General features: G+C 41.4%; 1 pseudogene across 1 annotated transcript in view; it reads left to right on the forward strand.

Moving 5' to 3' along the window:
- LOC143284041 (long-chain-fatty-acid--CoA ligase 5-like) overlaps positions 1-14,033 on the forward strand; it is a 46,950-nt pseudogene that overhangs the window by 13,878 nt on the left and 19,039 nt on the right. Inside the window, exons 2-8 of the transcript XR_013055479.1 lie at positions 6,755-6,931; positions 7,592-7,706; positions 8,347-8,414; positions 9,310-9,410; positions 11,465-11,564; positions 12,162-12,334; positions 13,648-13,680. The product of XR_013055479.1 is annotated as a long-chain-fatty-acid--CoA ligase 5-like (transcript). The remainder of the gene's footprint in view (positions 1-6,754; positions 6,932-7,591; positions 7,707-8,346; positions 8,415-9,309; positions 9,411-11,464; positions 11,565-12,161; positions 12,335-13,647; positions 13,681-14,033) is intronic.

The following is a 14,033-nucleotide window of genomic DNA, read 5'->3' on the forward strand; positions in this document are numbered from 1 at the left end:
TCTACAACATCACTAGTACAGAACCCAGTTTGGCCAAGACAGAAGCCTTTGTCTCTTTCATAAAGGCTTGGAAACGATGGGTCGTGAACTGTTGTTTCTAATGGTTGGCCTATTTTCGTGACTCAGTTGCATGCAAATCACGGAGCACATTATTTCTTGGTTGTTCTATTTCTTTTTTAGTGCTCTACACGTGGCTTTCTTCCCTGACCGAAAAAAAAGCGAAAAATTCATGGGAAAAAGAACACTCTGGCAGGGATAGATCCATTCATACTTCTTTTTTGTGTGTATTTTCTTAATGATGGACATTGGTAACGTTCTTTAATGTCCTACGAAAGTTTACACGTCTTTTTTCTTTTTTTTTTTCACTCGTTGGTGTATGTTGCATGTGACTGTTTCGCTTACTTATTTCTCAATAATGATACTACTACTACTACTACTACTACTACTACTACTACTACAAAAACCAGAGGGCATGAGCAAGAGGAATAGGAAGAGAAGAAGAATAGTGAATAAATACATTACCACTGCTCTTATCACCCTTATCAGCAATATCATTGTCGTTTACATAAATATTATACTTAAAACATACAGCATATTTATGCACGACTTGTTAAGGTTGTCAAGAATTATGTTTATTGCATACCTATGTGAAATGTGTTTATCGAAGTGAGGTTAACTGTTAAAATTACAAATTTAGGAGATGTTGTTTTTGGGTGTTTTTTTTCTTGGCAATAAAAAAAAACAAACCCAGTGTTATCATGTTTATAGTATTTAAAGTGTGGGATTTCTGTTCTTTATTTTGAACACCTAACAGGATTTCGTACGCCATCAGTTGCACTTTTTTCCCCAGTGTAACTGTTTATATAGCGTTCAATTGTTTAAAAAAAATATATATATTGACATCTGAGGATTCAAAAAAGAAGTATTCAATATAATATGCCACATCTTTGCATGTTCTGCATTTATTGTCATCAGTCACATTCATCTTGTGTAGCAACATGTTGGGTAGATGTTATGGAGTACATTCCGTTGTAGTTCACGCAGTCTTTCTTTTTTAGTTGCAAATTGAGGTATTAGCCAGATATTTACATTTAATTTAAATCCAATTTTAGATTGCAGTTCACACAGTCTTTAATTGCAAATTGAGGTATTAGCCAGATATTTACATTTAATTTAAATCCAATTTTAGATTGCAGTTCACACAGTCTTTAATTGCAAATTGATGGATTAGCCAGATATTTACATTTAATTTAAATCCAATTTTAGATTGTAGTTCACACAGTCTTTCTTCTTTAGTTGCAAATTGAGGGATTAGCCAGATATTTATATTCAATTTAAATCCAAATTTTCTTTTTTCAGAATTCATAGGCTCCTGGATTAACTTTATCTCTTTCATTTGTTATATATATATATATATATATATATATATATATATATATAGTGGAGTGATGACCTAGAGGTAACGCGTCCGCCTAGGAAGCGAGAGAATCTGAGTGCGCTGGTTCGAATCACGGCTCAGCCGCCGATATTTTCTCCCCCTCCACTAGACCGTGAGTGGCGGTCTGGACGCTAGTCATTCGGATGGGACGATAAACCGAGGTCCCGTGTGCAGCATGCACTTAGCGCACATAAAAGAACCCACGGCAACAAAAGAGTTGTTCCTGGCAAAATTCTGTAGAAAAATCCACTTCGATAGGAAAACAAATAAAACTGCACGCAGGAAGAAGAAGAAGAAAAAAGTGGCGCTGTAGTGTAGCGACGCGCTTTCCCTGGGGAGAACAGCCCGAATTTCACACAGAGAAATATGTTGTGACAAAAAGAGAAATACAATACAATATATTTCTAAATACTTTGAAATTGCTTTTGCTTTATTATAAAAAAATTGTTTGCAAAAAGTGTCTTTCATTTCTCAAAGTGTGTATCAAGTGTGTCTGCCTGTCTGATCGAGTCTTTCCATTCTGATTCAGCTGGGATAGCATCCATTAAAGTATGGTTTTCAAAATAAATGATAGCATTGTTTTGAAATATTTTGCTTTGGATTTCCTCCAGTGTGCATGGTCTTAGTTCTTCTATTTTGATTATATCTATAAATGTATAATCTTGTCTATTCAAACCTAAGACCAACCAGAGGAAAATGAATTGTATGAGGCTATTGTTCCACAGAATCTGGTAATGGGAAATTTCGTCTTCTTCTTTGTTCGTGGGCTGCTCCGTTTTCAGGGGTGTGCATGCTGGGTATTTTCTTGTTTCCATAACCCACCGAACGCTGCTGTGTGTCCTTTCTGCAGGCACCGTCGACACTTCGCTTCATGTTGTCGATGTAGGTTTTCTGTGGTACAGACTGGCTCTAAAAGGGCCAGTGTCCACATTTCTGGGCAGGGGTTCGTCCGGAACTTGTATGTACAGGAAACGTCTGCCTGTCTTCCAGTGTGTCAGCTTGCCGTGATCATCCCTGCCCCTCTGAGTTTGTGGTGTGTGATGATTCCGCACTGCTTGACCTACTGCAGCCGTTCTGTGTCGGAGAAAGAGAGGGGGGTGTTGTCGATGATCCGCTTCGTTGAAGCAGGCAGCTCTTGCAGCATATTAGAATGGCGTGGTTGTGTGGGTGTGCTAATTTCATTACAAAAACACATTCTGAAAGCAAAATTTTAATCTTTAAATGGTCAAATATTTTTTTGGCTATATCTCCTTTCTTACGTATACAGGCTTCCTTTGTCTTCTCTTACAATGAACTGTATCTCAAAAGGCAGACGTTTACTTGAAAGCACACACACAAGCACGCGCGCGCGAGCGCACACACATACGCAAACATACACACTGACACTCTCTCTCTCTCACTCACTCAAACACACACACGCACGCAAACACGCAAAGTTGTAGTTTGAGTTTGAGAGGGAGGGTGGGAGTGATGGTGATGATGATATGAGTACTTATATAGCGCCTGTCCTCGGTCGGAGGCCAAGCTCAAAACGCTTTACAAACGAAGAAGTAATTTTGCACATCAGGCTGCCAATACTCGGATAGAGCCGACTGACAGCTGCCATTTGTGGTCGCTCGACATTCGATGAGGGTGCCTCTGGATCGGGTTTGGGGTATCGTCGTTGCAAACTGTTGCACAACTTGTCCTATTTTAGAAGTGAGTGAACGTAGGTCTCTGACAGGCTTTCTCCTGCCGCCACTGTTCATCACCTCTCTTTGCTTTCATATCTGTGAAACTGCATGTTTGTTGCATATCTGTTATGCATGCATGCATGTGTGTGTGTTTGCATGTTTTACATTTATTTGCTTATTTATCTTTATTGTTGTTGTCCTTTTTTTTCGCACAGAGTTGACTTCATCAAAATGTTGTGCCTTATTATTATTATTATTATTGTTAGTAGTAGTATTTTTATGTATTTATCTATTATTATTTATTTATTTATTTTTTTTATTTTTATTTTTTTTCAATTTATATTCTCAAGGCCTCACTAAGCGCGTTGGGCTACGCTGCTGGTCAGGCATCTGCTTGGCAGATGTGGTGTAGGGTATATGGATTTGACCGAACGCAGTGACGCCTCCTTGAGCTACTGATACTGATACTGATACTCTTTGGAAAAGAGCGAATGCAAGTTTTTTTCAGTGCTCGGAAAGTGGAATGGCAAGTGGTTCTGCCTTGTCTGCCAGGAACAGTGCTCTCTGTCACCGTCGTTTGCATTGATACCTTAATTCGTAAGGAATCCACGGACGCATTTTCTTTTCCTGCTTCCTTCCTCTGACACGCTGCATATGATAATATACAAGATTTCATGAGGTAAACTCTGTTGTGCTGTATTGAATTGTTCCTTGTCTTGCCTTGTCTTGAAGACGCTTATTTTGCCAATACAGTGTCCGTGAGGGTCTGGGTTCGAATTTGGTCTGGCCCTTTCTCCCAAGTGTGACTGGAAAAGCAAGGCTGAACATGTAGTCATTCGAACGAGCAGTGTTCCCAAAAACGTACATATGTGCGTAAATGACGCACAGATTTACAACTTTGAGGCACAAAATTTTTACCCTGTGCGTCAATGTGACGCACACTTTTTCCTGAAACTAACAAGCATCTTACGGCTTCCAGGAAAACCGCGAAGCACGCATCGTGGGCCTAAGCTTAGGCTAGTGCATAGCAGACGAAACTGAGCTGGCCAAAAACGTGTTAGAGTAACTTCCCTTGCCGATGTAGGCAAACGCTGTTGTGTGTTCATTAGTAGTGAGTATGGTTATGTGCTCATTATAACTAGTTGACTGTGTTTTCATTGTATTCAAGCATTTCGAATGTCCTTGTTTGGAGAAGGTGTGGGTTTCTTTTCATTTTCATTGTACAATTGTCTTCATTGATTTTTTGTATGTTTTCCTGTTGACCCTCAGAAATGTGACAATGACCCTAAAAAATTCCAGTCAAAGGGTCACAGTGACCCTCAAAAAATCAGGCCCATTGGGAACACTGACGAGCTGATAAACCGAGGTCCCGTTTGCAGCACGCACTTGGCGCACTGGAAGAGAACCCCATAGCACCATAAGTGTTGTCCTTTGGCAAAATTATGATGAAGAGATTCACTCTGAACAAATATTTTTGCTTGCATTCATATTTTAAGCATTTTTCAGGGACAAGAAATTGTCCTGGCTGAACGTACATCGGATAGACATTCTGGTGTGTGTTTGTGCGCGCGCGTGCGCGATATGTTTGCTTTTATTCCTCATGTGTGTGGTCTTTCCATAGCACAGCATGAAATTATGTCGTGTCTACAGCATAGCAGATGTGTAGTGTGTTCGTCACTTTGAACAAAATCAGTTTCAGTGTCATGGAGACGTTAAATGGTGCAGAGTGAATTAAAACAAGACACGCAACACCAGCTTTGCTTAAAATATCTTTGAAATGACAAAACAAGACAAAAGTGCTGTATTTTCGATAATAATAGATAAGCAGTTATGTGGTGCCTTCGGCATAGCAGATGTGATGTTATGTGGTCGTCCCTCAGGCGATTTTTCATTTTCATTTTCATGGAGACTTCAAAGCGTGCAGCAGACTGAATTAAGATTTTCCCACCCAGTCCCGCCATATGGAGTCAAAAAGATCAAACGGCCAAAGTCATCCTCCAAGGAACGGTAGAGGAGAAGAGAGGAAGATGCAGACAAAAGAAAAAAGCAAGGTCTGACAACATTGAAGAGTGGACAGGACTGACATTTGCTGACACACAGTCCCTCACACGTAATCGTCCAGAATGGAGAAGGTTAGTGCACGAGTCAGCATCGCGGTGCCCCTGATGGTTCCCCGCAGAGCTAAAGGACCAAGCAGACCAAGCAAATACATACAGTTTAGGGAAAGGAGAGGGAAGGGGGAAGGGAACAGACTGCATGAAACACGGAAGTTTACATATCCAGCGCGCTGGTCAGACCTTAACCAAGACCGTCACGGTCAGCTGGGCAAAAAGGAACAGTAAAGCTCACATAATTACAGGTTTACCTTCACGCCATCACGCCTTCAACCCCTTGACAGCTGAGCCTTGATGAAAATGAAACAAATCAGAGTAGCTTGAATTCGAAAGTGCAAGAACTACCTCTGGTGTAGTTGTAAAGTGGTGTACTTCTTTTTGCTGAACACAAGTAATGCATTCTCCAGAGGAAGAAGTCCATTCTGATCTGGATCCTCTGTCTTACCTCAGTTAAGCAACAGCCCTTAGCTGACAAAGCGTACCCGTCACTTGCAGTCAAAGGGGTTAAAAGGAGACCGGACCTGGCCGTTGTCAGCACGTACGTTGTGTCAGGTATCCAGGCTGTGACAGCCATCGACCGACACGTGTCACTGCGTCACGCCAATGGTCACTTCACATGTTGTGCTGTCCTCAACAGGCAGAGACCAGTCATGTCGACAGTTACCTTGGCATTGCCCTGTGTGTGTGTGTGTGTGTGTGTGTGTGTGTGTGTGTGTGTGTATGTGTGTGTGTGTGTGTGTGTGTGTGTGTGTGTGTGCAATTATCAGTGTGTATATGTGTGTCAAGTCAAGTCAAAATGATCTTTATTGAGGGTAAAAAATAAAGATATTTTTGACTTGTGTGTGTGTGTGTGTGTGTGTGTGCGTGTGCGAGTGTTTGCGTGCCTGCGTGCCTGCGTGAGTGCGTACGCGTGGGCATGTGTGTGTGGGTGTGTGTTGCAGTGTGTGTGTATCACAGTGTGTGTGTGTGTGTGTGTGTGTGTGTGTGTGTGTGTGCGAGTGTTTGCGTGCCTGCGTGAGTGCGTACGCGTGGGCATGTGTGTGTGTGTGTGTTGCAGTGTGTGTGTATCACAGTGTGTGTGTGTGTGTGTGTGTGTGTGTGTCACAGTGTTCGTATGTGTGGATGGGTGGGTGGATGCACATGACTGGGACACAGGAAACGAAATGATGAGCACTACAGGCAGCTCCTAGTCGGCTCCACCGAGGCAGGCATGTTTCTGTGCAAATGACTCCGTGTTAGTAGTAAAGCGCTAATATAAGAGCTTGGTCTCTGACCGAGGGCAGATCGAGATGCTCTGTCAGTATCGATCATTATAAATAAGCTAAACAAATAAGAAATGAGTTCCTGTGCGGCCTTGTATTGCAGACTGCTGATGTTTTGTGTTGCTGTGGTGCCTTGTATTGCAGACTGCTGATGTTTTGTGTTGCTGTGGTGCCTTGTATTGCAGACTGCTGATGTTTTGTGTTGCTGTGGTGCCTTGTATTGCAGACTGCTGATGTTTTGTGTTGCTGTGGTGCCTTGTGTTGCAGACGATGTCCGAGACATGGTGGCAGCGAGCTGTGGACCTACTGACCACGCCCTCAGGCTACCTGGGGCTGGGCACCATGGCTATGGTTGGCGTGGCCTCCACTGCCTTCCTGCTGACCAGGTCACCGGCCCGTGTCCATGGAAGCTGGGACTATGACCACCAGAGTGTGGTGATGGAGGTGGGTATGTGTGTGTGTGTGTGTGTGTGTGTGGGGGGGGGGGGTTAGGGGGGGGTTAGGGGGGGGGCGGAGGGGGGGGGTTAGGGGGTGGGGGGGGGGGGCGAGGGGGGGCGTGAAGAGGCGCCCCATGCATGGTGATTTTGACCAAAGATTGCAGGTAGATGTAGATGAGAAGAAGTACTGCATATAATAACTGCAACCACAACCACAACCACATCTTCATGCACACACTTGCGCATGCGCACATTCACACACGCACACACATTCACACACACATATACGCACACACACACACACATTCACACACACAGACACACACACACACACACACACACGCACACACACACACACACACATGCACACACCCGATGTGAAACTACCCTGTGCGTGGGGTGAATAAATGTAAATTATGAATTGAAATGAATTTTGTGACAGAAACGAAAGGAAACGACACAGAGAAAGAGACAGGCATACAGATATAGTGAGAGACAAATCAACAGACAAAGAGGGGTGCATATATAGTAGGACAGGGAACACAGATATAGACAAACATACAGACAGACTGAAAAACAGAGAGAGAGAGAGAGGTGCATGGTGGGGCAAGGGAAAGAAATGTTGTTCACATGGTTTGACTGAATGGGGATGGTTTTTGATTATCAGGACGGCAGCTATGCATCCCCGTGGACAGCTCAACATGGTGGCAAACTGATGGAGTTCATATATGAGGATGCTAAGACAGTGTACGAAGTTTTTATGCGAGGAAAGAGAATCTCAGGTTAGTGATGCCATCTTTTTTTTTCTTTCTTATTTGCTTTAGTTTTTTCTTTGTTTTTTGTTGTTGTTGTTTTAAATTTTATATAATATGTTTCTTTCACCTTTCTTTCCTTATTAGTTCAGTTGTCTGCTGGTTTTCTGTCATCTTTTTTTGTCGTCTTTCATTCCTTATGTCTTTTTATTTTTTATTTTTCCTATTTATTCCTTCATTTATTTATATATAGGCTGTGTGCCAGTGTATGTATTGTGTGTATGTATCTCTGTGTGCGCACACGTGTCTGTGTGTATGTGTGTGTCAGTATGTGCGTGCATGCATATATGTGTCCATTGAGGGGTTTGTAGAAAGGAGTTGGTGTGCTTGCTCACTTGCATCATTGATCCGCGCGTGTGTGTGTGTGTGTGTGTTTGTGTGTGTGAACGTGTATGCATGTGTACATGTGTGTGTGTGTGTGTGTGTGTGTGTGTGTGTAAGTGTTTGTGTGTCTGTGTGTGTTTCTGTGGACGTGTGTACATCTGCATGTTTTGGTTTGTCACTGAGTGTATGATATGTTTGGAGAGAGAGAGAGAGAGAGAGAGAGAGAGAGGCAGGTAGGCTGAGAGACAGAGGGACAGACTCAAGACACTGAAGTTGTCCAATACAGGTGATCAGAAGTGTCTGGGAACCAGAACAGGACCAAACAGAGAATATGAATGGATCACTTACAACCAGGTGACGTGGTGTCTCTGTGAATTTAATAAATCACAGTATCAGTATCAGTAGCTCAAGCCGTCAAGGAGGTGTCACTACGTTTGGACAAATCCATATACGCTACACCACATCTGCCAAGCAGATGCCTGATCATCAGTGTAACCCAACGCACTTAGTCAGGCCTTGAGAAAAGAAAAAAAAAGATAAAAAAAAGAATAAAGAAAATAGATAGATAATTAAAGAATAATAAAAAAAGAAAGAAAAGAAAAGACAATAATGATAATAGATGAATAAGCAAGTGAATGTAAAACATACATACATACATACAGACAGACAGACAGACAGACAGAGAGACAGACAGACACACACACACACACACACACACACACATACATATAACAGATGAGTGAAAAATATTCTTTCCACACCAAAAGATTAACCACACCCAAGTAACTGTAGCCTACAGTTATGAATTTAGTGAATGGACAACATATTAGTAAAAGACGCCAAAAGTAAGAAATCATTTCTTTGAAGATTTGTCAAATATTTTATTTTGATTAACATGTTTTTTTTTTGTTTTTAAACCATGAAGCATAGTGGGAGCAGAAAAGAAAGAGCTAGATCTAAAGTCTTCCTGGACCTCATATAAAGAACATTTAATTTCCTTCATACTGTTTTAAGCCCTGAAGGTTTGTGTGGTTAGTTGGGCTTTAAGCAACAAAGATGAATCAAGAAATAGATGAGAGTAACAACTGTTTTTCGGTTAACTTTGACAGCGGTCTGGCTGTCTGGTTTATTCAGTTTGTGTGTGTGTGTGTGTGTGTGTGTGTGTGTGTGTGAGGGAAGAGGAGGAGAGAGAGAGAGAGAGAGAGATTGTAGGAGAGTGGCAGAAATAAACGCTCTTCCTGTTTCCCAGGTCTATGACAGAATGCAGGCTTTTGGCTCGGGCTGTTTTCACTGGGGATCCAACCTGGCCAGAACACCAACATTGGAGTGTTTGCTCAGAACAGACCTGAGGTGAACAGTGTCTATTAACCTTGTCTGCCATTGTCTTTGTTTAATCTCCAATCTTGTCTGTCTTTTCAACCGAAAACTATGTCTGTGTTATGTTCTGTTAATGTGAAACTGACTTTTTCCGTTCTGTCAACTGTTTTGGTTGGTTTGTTGATTAAAAAAAAAAAAAAAAAAAAAAAAAAAAAATCCTTAAAATTAGTGTAATTGATTGAATGGCTTTCTGCTTACTTTAAGTTTTTGTTTAATCAAAAATCTTGCTGAAAATTTTTCTTTTTAAATTGAAATCTTCTCCACGTTCATCTGCAAGTATCTGCAGAAATGTGTGCTGACTAGGAGTCCTCAAAGTTTTCCAGCTGTTAGTTTCCTGTTGTGATGTTTCGCTGGTGGAAAAATAATCAGAAAACAACAGTTGTGTCAAGCAAACATTAGAACAGACATTAAACAATAACACAGATCACAATAATGAATATATTTGTTTAGCGCTGAATTTTGTGCAGATAGATCAAGGTGTCTTCTCACTGACATTTATAACCATGCATAACTGATAAATCGGAAGGATAAAAAGTGAAACTTAGAATCTGTAGCTTGAAAGAGTGAGGGGGGAGAATTAGGTTGCTGTTTTGGAGAGAGGTAGGTTTTATGGTCAGACTTCACAGCAGCCATCACACCTTATCAGAACATTATCAGAAGAAAGCAATTACACAACACAATATGACATGTACATTTTTGTGTTGTGTGTATGTTGTTGTGTGATGTGTACTTTGTGTTGCGCAAAGTTTACATTGTTGTGTGGCATGTTATTTTTGTGTGATGTGTACATTGTTTTCTAACATGTATGTTGTAGTGTAATGTGCATACCGTTGTGTAACGTGTATGTTATGGTATGTCATGTATGTTGTGTAACGTGTATGTTGTTGTATGTCATGTATGTTGTGTGATGTGTACATTGTTGTGTGACATGAATGTTGTTGCATGCCACGTACATTGTTGTGTAATGTGTACATTGTTGTTTGAAGCATACATTGTTATGTGATATGTACATTGTTTTGTGACGTGTACATTGTGTAACGTGTACATTGTTGTATGGTGTATACAATTTGACGCATACTTCGTTGTGTGACATGTACAGTTGTGTGAAGTGTACACTGTGTGACATGGACAATTTTGCATGACATGTGTAGTGTCATGTGACTTGTGCACCGTTGTGTGATGTGTACACTGTTGTGTGACATGTACACTGTTGTGTGACATGTAAACAGTTGTGTATGTGTACTGTTGTGATGACACTGTTGTGTGACGTGTACACGGTTGTGAGATGTAAACATTGTTGTGTGATGTGTGCACTGTTGTGTGACGTTTACACTGTTGTGTGACATGTACAAGGTTGTGTGATGTGTACACTGTTGTGTGACATGTACACTGTTGTGTGACGTGTACACGGTTGTGAGATGTAAACATTGTTGTGTGATGTGTGCACTGTTGTGTGACGTTTACACTGTTGTGTGACATGTACACTGTTGTGTGACGTTTACACTGTTGTATGACGTGTACAAGGTTCTGTGACATGTACACAGTTGTGTGATGTGCACGCTGTTGTGTGACGTTTACAGTGTTGTATGAAGTGTACAAGGTTCTGTGACATGTACACAGTTGTGTGATGTGCACACTGTTTTGTGACATGTACACTGTTGTGTGACGTTTACACTGTTCTGTGACGTGTACAAGGTTGTGTAATGTGTACACTGTTGTGTGATGTGTACACTGTTGTGTGATGTGTACAAGGTTGTGTGATGTGTACAGTTGTGTGACGTGTAGTCAGTACTTTGATGTGTACACTGTTGTGTGACGTGTACGCTGTTGTGTGACGTATACAAGGTTGTGTGACGTAAACACTGTATGATGTGTACATTGTATGATGTGTCCACCATTTGTATGATGTATACAGTGTGTGATGTGTACATTGTTGTGTGATATATTTATTCACTGTTGTTTGATATATACACTGTATGATGGGTTCATTGTTGTGTGACGTGTACAATGTTGTGTGATGTGTACAGTGGGTGATCACGGACCAGGCCTGTCAGATGTACTCCATGGTCACTGTGGCACTGTATGACACTCTTGGGGCTGAAGCTGTTGTCTTCACCATCAACTTGTGTGAGTTGAATTGGGAGGATGGGGGTGAGGGGGGGGGGGGGGGGGGGGGCATGCAATGTTATTTGTGTGTGTATGTGGTATGTGTGTGTGGGATGGTTGGGGTGGGGGGCAAGCATGTGTGTTATTCGTCTGTATGAGCATGTTGTGTGTGTGTGTGTGTGTGTGTGTGTGTGTGTGTGTGTGAGAGAGAGAGAGAGAGAGTAAAACAGAGAGTTCTTTTCTTTCAAAAGCAAAGGCATTGTAATATGATTAAAAAAAAAGTGTTAAAAAATCAACAAAAGCACACATTAATCATGTGATGAATTGATAGAGAGATCCTGGTATGGAACAACCTCAGTAAACAATTAGAGAAGAAGAAAAAAAGCAGTCTTTTATGGATTTGACTTAGGTTGCTCCATACCAGGATTTCTTTGTAATATAGTTATTTCAGGAAGAACCTCAATAATTAAACAAATAAAAATCATGGCATTCAACAACCTCAATCAAAGCCATAAAAAAAAAATCATAATAAATCTGTACGTTATTCCAAAGCATTTAATCAAGTTGTCATGGTTATTGCCTGTATCGCCTACAGTCTGTCTGTCTGTCTGTCATCAGGTGAGATTTCTGCCATAGTGTGTGACACGGCTGAACGTGCGCAGCTGCTGGTGGACAGCAAGCCTAAAATAAGGTCATTGAAATTCATCGTCATGTTAGAGGAAGTGACGCAAAGTCTGCATCAGGCGGCAGAGGCATCGGGAGTCAAGGTCCTCCATTTTAGGGCGGTGGAGGTAAGGAATGGGGGGGTCATGAGAGTTGTTAGACAGGTGGAAGCGGGTGGTTGTGATGGCAATGAAATTACGAGTATTTCCTGTACCACTATCCCAAATTCTGGGGCCTTTTAAAATGAAAACAGTTATCATGTGTTTTACAGTGAATGAATGATGAATGATACGGATACTTACATAGCACCTATCCTCGGTGGGAGACCAAGCTCTAGGCCCTTTACAAACACAGAGTCATTTACACAACAGGCTGCCTACCTCGGTAGATTCGACTGACAGCTGCCATTGGGGGCTCATCATTCATTTCCTGTGTCATTCAATCATGTTTAAGGCACACACACATACAGGCTCATACAGATACATAACATTTTATGTTTATGACTGTTTTGTTTGTTTACCCCACCATGTAGGCAGCCATACTCATTTTCAGGGGTGTGCATGCTGTGTATGCTCGTTCCCACTGAATGTATACACATGAAGGGGGTTCAGGTACTAGCAGGTCTGCACATATGTTGACCTGTAACACTGGAAAAAAATCACCACCCTTTACCCACCAGGCGCCGTTACCGACATTTGAACCTGGAACCCTCAGATTGAAAGTCCAACATTTTTACCACACGGCTATTGTGCCTGTCAGGGCATATGAGAAATGATATGTAGCGTGTAGTTGACCTTTCAAATCAAGAATTAGGCTTAGAAAAAAAAAGAGATGTGAAATGACTCATATCTTATTGACATGAACACAAACCAACACTTGTCCACAAGCCGCCATGTTTATTGTTTACCTGTGAAGGGAAAAATCAGCTTTCTGACTGAATGAATGCTTCATTGTAGAATTTTTTTTCCCCTTGCATGATGGCTGCACATTAATGTAGTGACTGAACCTTTGTTTGAATTAAGTACAGTAATCTCCCAAATAAGACTTGAAAAACAGCAAAAATGGGTAATAACATGCACAAATAGTATAGTGATGTCACTTCAACCATGCTTGAAAATTGCAGTTGAAAAACAAACAGCCCCCACACCCCCCACACCCCCCAAAAACCAACTACAACAACCAAAAAACAAAAACAAAAAACAAACAAATAAAAAAAACCCAACAACAACATCCCAAACAAGCAAAAAACCCAAAACAAAAACAATGCTCATGTCCTTGAGATAACATGTATTTGTTAAAATATCTGTGTAATCCTACTAAACTTTTTCATTGAAACTTTCTTTGGCTTGACTTAGACCTCCCCCCCACCCCCCACCCCCCATACACACAGAAGAAAACACCAACACAAGATTAATATAAAACATATGTTTCTATCTTTCAGAAACTTGGGAAAAAGAATCTGCATGCACCTTTGGTGAGATGTAGTTACTATATTTAGAAATACACTTACGTGTCTGATTCAAAGTGAAGCACACCAGACAGTGTGTGAAAAGATGTTGTATACTGAGGGATTCATGATGAGATGTTCTTCTTCCTCATTCGTGGGTTGCAACCCCCACGTTCACTCGTATGCACACGAGTGGGCTTTTACGTGTATGACCGTTTTTACCCCGCCATGTAGGCAGCCATACTCCTCTTTCGGGGGTGTGCATGCTGGGTATGTTCTTGTTTCCATAACCCACCGAACGCTGACATGGATTACAGGATCTTTAACGTGCATATTTGATCTTCTGCTTGCGTATACACACGAAGGGGGTTCAGGCACTA

Source organism: Babylonia areolata, chromosome 1 (genome assembly GCF_041734735.1).
Source record: "Babylonia areolata isolate BAREFJ2019XMU chromosome 1, ASM4173473v1, whole genome shotgun sequence".
NCBI classification, from domain to species: Eukaryota; Metazoa; Mollusca; class Gastropoda; order Neogastropoda; family Buccinidae; genus Babylonia; species Babylonia areolata.